General features: G+C 46.9%; 1 pseudogene; it reads left to right on the forward strand.

Annotated features, from left to right (window-relative positions):
* The first annotated feature begins 6,577 nt into the window (after positions 1-6,577).
* Positions 6,578-9,082, forward strand: LOC120929656 (annotated as a pseudogene).
* The last annotated feature ends 553 nt before the right edge of the window (positions 9,083-9,635 follow it).

The raw sequence follows: 9,635 nt of genomic DNA on the forward strand, positions 1-9,635 counted from the left end.
CTAATATGGCCATATATTAGGCCATTGAGTTTGACCTTGGGTTGATAATGTCCATAATATTGCTGGGGACATACAATACCTGTCCCCGAGAATGTGTTTCCAGCACGACGGCATTGCGCTGATTCTCGGCGACATGGTGCCGACATCTCGCACTCGCTGGAATAGAAAAAGCACATTCCAGCGAGCGTGTCATAGTAGCAACGGGATCCGACTTGGATTCCTGCCAATTCTAGCTGCTGCGTTTGGTATGAATCATGAGGGGGAACTCCACGCCAAATTTTAAATAAAAAAACGGCATGGGTTCCCCCCAGGGGCATACCAGGCCCTTAGGTCTGGTATGGATTGTAAGGAGAACCCCCTGCGCCGAAAAAACGGCGTGGTGGTCCCCCCACAATCCATACCAGAACCGTATCCAAGCACGTGGGTCCCGGAGCATGATGGGACTGTGATGCCATAAGAAGAAAAGAAGAAGGCAGAAGACAGAAAAGAAGAGCGGTCTGCACCGCTGCTAGTAAGAGAGCTAAAAAGAAAATAGCGGCGGCCAGCCCCGAAGAAGGCACCGGAGAGCAAGCGGGAGGAGAACCGGGGAGCGCCGAGACGACAGCGGAGAGCGGAGAAGATGATAGATGACCCCCCGGAGAGTGGAGAAGACCCCCCCGGAGAGCGGAGAAGACCCTCCGGAGCTGACTAATAAATTATTTTAAAACCCTGTGTTGTGTGTTTATTTAATTGACACTTTGCCTCCAGGTGAATGGGTAGGGGTACGACGTACCCCATATTCATTCACCTAGGGTGGGGGGCCGGTATCTGGGGGCCCCCTTATTAAAGGGGGCTCCCAGATTCCGATAAGCCCCCCGCCCGCAGACCCCGACAACCAACGGCCAGGGTTGTCGGGAAGAGGCCCTGTCCTTATCAACATGGGTACAGGGTATTTTGGGGTGGGGGGGCCGCAGGGCACCCCCCTGCCCCAGAGCATCCAACCCCCCCACATTGAGGGCATGCGGCCTGGTACGGCTCAGGCCCACGCAGTTTTTTCGGCGTAGGGGTTTCTCCTTACAATCCATACCAGACCTAAGGGTCTGGTATGCCCCTGGGAGGGAACCCATGCCGTTTTTTTATTTAAAATTAGGCGTGGAGTTCCCCCTCATGATTTATACCAAGTGCCGCGGCTAGAATTGGCAGGAATCCAAGTCGGATCCCCGACGCTTTTATGACGGCTTTTTCCCATCATGGCGAGCCGGCTCGGCACTGGCTTCCGTGACGGGGCTCGTAGGTGGTCAATCTCACTGAGAAGAGGAGGGAGATTGACACAATATCGCGGTAACCTACAGTAAGGCCCCGTACACACGACAGAGGAACTCGACGTGCTTGGCACGTCGAGTTCCTCGTCGAGTTTTGGGATGAAGCCGCCGAGGAGCTCGGCGGGCCGGCTTCTCCCATAGAAGAACGAGGACAACGAGAAAATAGAGAACATGTTCTCTATTTTCTCGTCGAGTTCCTCGGCGGCTCCATCGAGCCAAAAGTGTACACACGACAGAGATTCTCGGCAGAATCCGGGTTTTGACCGAGTTTCTCGGCGAATTCTGCCGAGAAACTCTGTCGTGTGTACGAGGCCTGAGGGTAGTCCATTCCCCATTCCAAAGCATTTTTTAAAAATTTGGGCGCGGGGTTCCTCTTAATTGCCATACCAGACCTGAAGGGCCTGGTAATGAATTTGGGGGGACCTCCACACAATTTTTTTTTAAATGTTGGTTTGGTATTCCCCTTAATATTCAAACCAGACCCAAAGCGCCTGGTAATGGACTGGGGGGGGGGGGGGAACCCATACCATTTTTTACAATGACTTTTATCTGTTTTGCCGGGATCCGACAATTTTTTATAGCCGCGAGTAGTTTTAAATGACTTTTTTCACTTTAGAAATGTCATTTTGTGCAGGGACTGTTCTAAACACGGGAAAACTGCACCACTTTACAGGCATACTATAGACACCCCCCAATCATGATATTTAAAGGAATATTTCATTTTTATTATTTCACTTTATTTCGCATTATTAAAATCACTGTTCTCCAAAAAATTACATTTTTTAAAACTTTTTTTTTGTATTACATGTCCCCTGGGGCAGGACCCGGGTCCCCAAACAGTTTTTATGACAATAACTTGCATATTAACCTTTAAAATTAGCACTTTTGATCTCTCCCATAGACTTTTAAAGGGTGTTCTGCGGCTTTATAATTTGCCGCGAACACCCCAAATTGTTCGCTATTCGGCACACAGGCAAACACCTGACTCGAACATCAGGCTCATCCCTACCGGAGAGCAGGCAGGCAGCATGGGAGAGCATGGGAGAGCCTGGCAGGCGAGAGAGAAGAGATTACATCATCTATCACCAACCGCCCGGCACTGCTGCTGTTCCGCCCTCACTGTGCAGCTGTGGGCAACAGAGAGATTACATAATCTCTCACTACCTGCCCTATCTATAGTGGCTCTGATGTAAGTAGTGGCTGTCTGGGGACTCGTAGGTAAGGAGGGTCTCTCTGGGGACCCTGCTGTAAGTGGGGGGGCTCTCTGGGGACCCTGAGGTAAGGGGGGCTTTCTGAGGACTCTGATTTAAGAGGGGCTTTCTGGGGACCCTGATGTGCGGAGAATCTCTCTGGGGACCCTAATGTAAGGAGGAGACTCTCTGGGAACTCTGATGTAAGGGGGAGGCTCTCCAGGGGCCCTGATGGGAGGAGGAGGCTCTCTGGGGACCCTGATGTAAGGGGAAGGGTCTCTGGGGACCCTGATGCAAGGGGAAGGCTCTGTGGGGACTCTAATGTAAGAAGGGGCTCTCTGGGAACTCTGATGCAAGACTGAGGCTCTGTGGGGACTCTGATGTAAGGGGGAGGGGATCTGTGGGGACTCTGGTGTAAGGGGGGCTCTCTGGGAACCCTGATTTAAGGGGGGCTCTCTAGGGACTCTGTTGTAAGGGGGAGGCTTTTTTTGTGCAATTACGTATAGTTGATATACTGTGTTGTGCTTATTTGCAAAATTAAAGTGGGCCGGCCTGGATGAAGTCCAGGGCCACATTTTTTTTTCCCTGTCTGCGGGGACCTAACAATCAAATTCTTATAGGCAATGTTCTGAGCCCAATGCCCAATTGGACCCGATAAAGACATAAGCTTTGTCCAACTGAAGTTCTTCTGCACAGGACAGCAGCTGCTCCACCTCAGTTGCCTACTCAACCAATTCAGGGGAAACACACCACTCCATCTGTCCCGCTTCCCTCTCAGGCTGTCCTGCTTGCACTTCTGTCTAAATAACTATCTGCTCTCACACCCATAAAAAAGAAAACTAATACAACCATATCATCTAATGAGAGGTACCGTATTTATCGGCGTATACCGTGCACTTTTTTGCCCTGAAAATCAGGGCAAAATCGTGGGTGCGCGGTATACGCCGATACCCGCTTTCCCGCGCTGAGTTTGAATACTGCATCGACATATACTGAGCGCAGTACACTCGGGTATAGTCGGGCAGTCTCGGCTCCTTCTGCGCTCACGTCCTGGACGTACAGGACGTCAGCGCGAGAGTTGCCGAGCCTGCCCGACAATACACGAGTGTACTGCGCTCTGTATATGTCGGCGCAGTATTCAAACTCGGCGCGGGAAACGAGCGGGGAGGACGCGAGGACGCCGCAGAAGGACGCCGGACCCGACAAAGAGGACACCCGAAGCCGCAGACGGACGCCGGACCCGACAAGGCCGCCGATGGACGCCGCACAAGACACCAAAACTGTAAGTACAAAAAATGATTTTTTCCACAGGAATCCGCTGCCACTTTAGGGGTGCGCGCTATACGCGGGAGCGCGCTATACCCCAATAAATACGGTAAGTTAAAATATATAAAATTATTTTCTTGAGTTTAGATACACTTTAATAACAATAAAATCGTAGGGGTGTATAGTATACGCCTGAAAGTTACATTATTTTGAATGTTACTGCGTGTTATTTTCTAAGCATATGAACACATCAGCATTATCATTGCATGTAATAACATCTTCTTCATATCTAGGAGCTGTTTTGGGGAAATTCACCAGTAAAACAATAGTGCTTTAATGCCAAGCTGCTCACAGTTTTTTATATACTGATCTGAATTTCATTGAGATGGAAAGGACTTGCAGGACTATAATTATGCATACATGACAGCAAAAATGTGATAAGTACATCAAGATTTAGTATGTCTCTATTAGTTTCTTGGTAAAGGAGAGCAGTATGTCTGCCAAGCCTGAATCATTACCTTGATGTGATCAGTGTGATAACTGGGACTGCCTGGATCCCTTCCTAGATTTCGGGTGCAATTACTAAATAAAGCTACATTAGACTGTTGGCAGGTTATCATAACTGTTGTGATTAATGGACTTTGTAATATAGTCTTGTATACTGGAAAATCATTAATAATGCTTTGAAAAGCCAATGAGTGGTTTGGTTTCAAGAAATCCCTCAGCAATTTGAAATAGATGGAGATTATTATATTCCAATTACGTCTGAGCCACCAAGTGGTTTGTTAAAGTGGAACTACAACTTTGCTTGAAGAAAATCCATAAAAATCTACAAACTTTATTGTAGATTTCTACCTGTTTCTGTTGAGCAAACATCCTATTCTACAGGCTGTTGAAATAGTTTAGAAGCAGCAGAATGGAACTAGAGAAACACCTTCCAAACGAGAACGATTAAAGAACTAAGGGCCAGATTCACAGAGCAAGTACGCCGGCATATCTACTGATACGCCGGCGTACTTTCAAATTTCCCGCGTCGTATCTTTAGTTTGAATCCTCAAACCAAGATACGACGGCTTCTGGCTTCGATCCGACAGGCGTACGGCTTCGTACGCCTTCGGATCGTAGGTGCAATAGTTTGGCGCCCGCTGGGTGGAGTTTGCGTCGTTTTCTGCGTCCGGTATAATAATTAGCTTTTTCCGTCGATCCACGAAGGTACGCGCGGCCGTCGCATTCTCTTACGTCATCGCTAGTCGGTTTTTCCCAGCGTATAGTTAAAGCTGGTATTTCGCGGCGTATAGATAGACTTGCCTTGTTAAAATATGGCCGTCGTTCCCGCGTCAAATTTTGATTTTTTTTTTTTGCGTAAGTCGCCCATGAATAGGAAAGGACGTAACTCACGTCTAAGTTCAAAAAATGACGTCGGTGCGATGTCATTTCGCGCAAAGCACGGCGGGAAATTTTCGAAACGGAGCATGCGCAGTTCAATCGGCGTGGGGACACGCTTCATTTAAATGAATCACGCCCCCTACCCGCCCAATTTGAAATACACGCCGAGAGATACACTACGCCGCCGTAACTTACAGCGCGAAATCTTCATGGATTCGACTTAGAGCCAGGTAAGATACGGCGGCGTAGCGTATCTCTGATACGCTGCACCTGGGCAATTCTATGTGAATCTGGCCCTAAGATTTTATCACATACAGTAAAACATTAGATTGGGAGCATAATTCGTTCCAGAAGCATGCTTGTAATCCAAAGCACTCCTACATCAAAGCAAATTTTCCCATAAGAAATAATGGAAACTCAAATGATTTGTTCCACAACCATTTATTCATAAGTCCTTCAGTTTATAGTTCATATAAAAAGATTATAGCAATGTCATAGGTGGTGTAACCATAACATGTCAATTCACAAATGGAAGCCTCCACAAAGTGATTAGAAAACAAAATCCAGAAGGAGCTACAGAATATAAAAGAGAAGAGAGGCCCCTCTAAGTGTAGCAATATGGTTACATTTAACGAAGATACAACATTTAGAAACTCACATGGTTGATGATTAAAGGAGGCACATCTAAGTAAGCAGGCATCTGGGGTAACCATTTTCCAATGGTCCGCGGACCATTTTCATCGGACATGTCCGCTGGGATCATTTGGTCTGATGGCTGTACACACCATCAGACCAAATTCCGCGCGGACAGTATACACGGTGACGACGCGGCGACGTGACGGCGACGATGACGCGGCGACGTGTGCGAACCCGGAAGTTCAATGCTTCCACGCATGCGTCGAATCACTTCGACGCGATGCGCGGGTTCTCGGGCCAGCGGACATGTCCGATGAGTCGTACTGACCATTGGACATGTCCGGCAGACAGGCTTCCAGCGGACATGTTTCTTAGCATGCTAACAAACAGTTGTCCGCTGGAAACCTGTCCGGTCAGCCGGAAAATTGTCCGGTCGGCCCTACACACGACCGAACATGTCTGCTGAAACTGGTCCTACGGACCAGTTTCAGCGGACATGTTCGGTCGTGTGTACGAGGCCTTAGAGGCACCTCTCTTCTATTTTATACTCAGTTGTGACATGATGCTACTCTTATATCAAGACATCGCTTGTATATCAAGTCACACTCCAAAGACATTTTTGTAGGTTAATTGGATTTGTCCAAATTGGCCCAATGACTGCACCAACCAGCAAGACACTGACTGAAAAAAGCACCTTGAGGCGATTTAGTTTGCATCTGTAGCGGTATACAAGTCATTCACTGCATCCTGGCCAGTAAAAGGAGCTAGATTAAGAACATCAAAATCTCCCTGCTCATTATGGTCATACGCATCGAGGCCCACGGGTAAGACTGTGTTTATAAACATTGTTTAATAATTAATAATAATAATAATAATAAAGATCAGACAACAATAGCAGAAGTTGCCCAAAGGATGGCGGTAAAGAGCAGAAAAACCACATAGTACGTCTGTTACGTCACTACGTTCGTGTATGTTGGCTGAAAAAGTCCTGTCGTGTGTATGCATACCAAGTTCACGGACAATGCCCTTCAGACAGAAATCCACAGAAAAGTCAGATGGAAGTCCGATTGTGTGTACGAGGCTTTATACGTTCAAAAAGAGGACTGAACTTTTCTTTGCGGCTGAGGGTATCCATACTGATCAATTTGTGTACTGTGGCAAGAACACTCAGCTAAACATTGGTAATGTCCTCCCTGTTGGAACCATGCCCGAAGGAACTATTGCTTGTTGTGTAGAGGAGAAGCCACGTGATTGTGGTGTTGACTAGTCTTGCGATTATGTACAAACACCTCAATCATTGTAGTCGTATGGACATACACATATCTAGTGCTGAGAGATCTTGTACAAAAGAGGTAGTTCAATCAGCAATAGACATTTATTGATAGGGTTACATAATATATACAAATTACACACCAGCCAGTATTTACAACACAATGTACAGTGTAGGTCCCCTGGCTTACATGGTATTTACAAATTTACCACAACGCCCATATTTACAATACAATATAAGATACAAGTATACAGTTAGATTACCTGGTAACTTCAGGTCAGCCCATGGTGGCTGCTTTCTGTTCCCAATTCTGAAGAGAGCTTAGCTTGCCTACAAAGGCCCAGATTCACAAAGAGTTACGCCGGCGTATCAGTAGATACGCCAACGTAACTCCGAATCTAAGCCCGTCGTATGTTTAAGTGTATGCTCAAACTGAGATACACTTAAACATGCCTAAGATACGACGGCCTGCGCCGTTGTATCTTAGGGTTCAATATTTACGCTGGCCGCTAGGTGGCGATTCCATAGAGGTCGGCGTAGAATATGCAAATGAGACGTTACGCCGATTCACGAACGTACGCTTGCTTGCCCGTCGCAGTAAAGATACGCCGTTTCCGTAAGAGATACGCGGCGTAAAGATTAACTTGCCTTCTAGGTGGCGTATCCAATGTTAAGTATGGCCGTCGTTCCCGCGTCGCAATTTAAAAATTTTACGTTGTTTGCGTAACTCGTCTGTGAATGGGGCCGGACGCCATTTACGTTCACGTCAAAACCAATGACGTCCTTGCGACGTCATTTAGCGCAATGCACGTCGGGAAATTTTAGGGACGGCGCATGCGCAGTACGTTCGGCGCGGGAATGCGCCTAATTTTAATGCTCCACACCCCCTACCTGGCTCATTTGAATTAGGCGGGCTTGCGCCGGGGGATTTACGCTACGCCGCCCCAAATTTACAGGCAAGTTCTTTGTGAATAAAGCACTTGCCTGTAAAACTTGCGGCGGCGTAACGTAAATGACATACGTTATGCCGCCACAGTTTTGCGCGATTCTACGAGAATCTGGGCCAAAGTATTATATATCCCCCCTCCTTTCTGTAAGGTGGCTAATATAATTTTCCCTGATTGGTCACTGTACCTAGTAAATGTATATTGGGCACAGCCTGATTGGATAAGTCACAGCAGGCTTTTGCTTACAGCCCATGTGCGATGTAAACAGGGAAACAAAAGGCCACCCTTTGAAGTTGTAGCTAATTACTGTAAGAAATACACAGCACTCAACACTTTAAATATATTTCCTTCTACTTGAAACATATGTATATCAAATTGCAATTTTATATACAGCTGTTAATGGACATAAAACCATAAGGCAACAGTGGCAAGTTGGCTCGTGCATCAGGCAACTATGCTAAAGACATCTCCCACAATCCTGAAACAAAGAAGACCAGAGTAAAGCTGCCCTCTGACTCCAAGAAAGTTATTTCTTCTGCAAACAATGCAATTGTTGGAGTGGTTGCTGGTGGTGGACGTATTGACAAGCCCATCCTGAAGGCAGGTCGTGCCTAGCACAAATATAAGTCTGATGACGTGTACACACGGTCGGAAATTCCGATGGAAAAAGTCAGACGGAATTTTTCATCTGATATTCCGACCGTGTGTATGCCCCATCTGACTTTTTCCATCGGAAATTCAGACGGACTTAGAAAGAGAACAAGGTCAGAAAAAAACATCTGAGTTTATTCTGACATGTGAACGGGGTATTAGATAAACTGCTGGCCACGTGTCCGTGGTGTGGCTATGAATCCTGTAGAACATCCCTTCCGTGGTGGTAACCATCAGCACTTTGGCAAACCTTCAACTATCAGGAGAGATGCTCCAGCTGGTCGCAAAGTTGGTCTTATTGCTGTTTGTCATACTGGACGTCTGGGCGACACAAAGACTGTGCAAGAAAAGGAGAACCAAACATATTCTGTTGTGTTACACTATGATTTATTATTGCTCTGTGTCTTTAAGCTCTGCTCCCTTCTGCCTAGCTGAACTCTCTCTCTCACCGTAGTTCCTTATATTCCCCTCCACTTCCTGTCTCTCTCTCTCATTAGCTCAGTATCTCTTCCATGCTTAAAACATCTTTCTATGTGACTTACAACTGCAATGTTTTTCTACCTATGAATATCCATCATTAAACAGAACATTCAAAAGGATTCATTGTCTGTCTCTCTAAGGCCCCGTACACACGACCGAGGAACTCGACGTGCCAAACACATCGAGTTCCTCGTCGAGTTCAGTGTGGAAGCCGCCGAGGAACTCGGCGGGCCGACTTTTCCCATTGACTAACGAGAAAATAGAGAACATGTTCTCTTTTCGGCCCGACGAGTTCCTCAACGGGTTCCTCGCTGAAAAGTGTACACACGACCGAGTTTCTCGGCAGAATCCAGCTCCGACCGAGTTTCTGGCTGAATTCTGCCGAGAAACTCGGTCGTGTGTACGGGGCCTTACAGTGAGTTTTTTCATTGAGTTAAGCTGACTGAATTGATGCAAGGGATAAATAGAACACCAGGTCGGGTAAGCCCTACATGAAGCTGGAAATAAA

This window comes from Rana temporaria, chromosome 1 (genome assembly GCF_905171775.1).
Source record: "Rana temporaria chromosome 1, aRanTem1.1, whole genome shotgun sequence".
Classification (NCBI taxonomy): domain Eukaryota; kingdom Metazoa; phylum Chordata; class Amphibia; order Anura; family Ranidae; genus Rana; species Rana temporaria.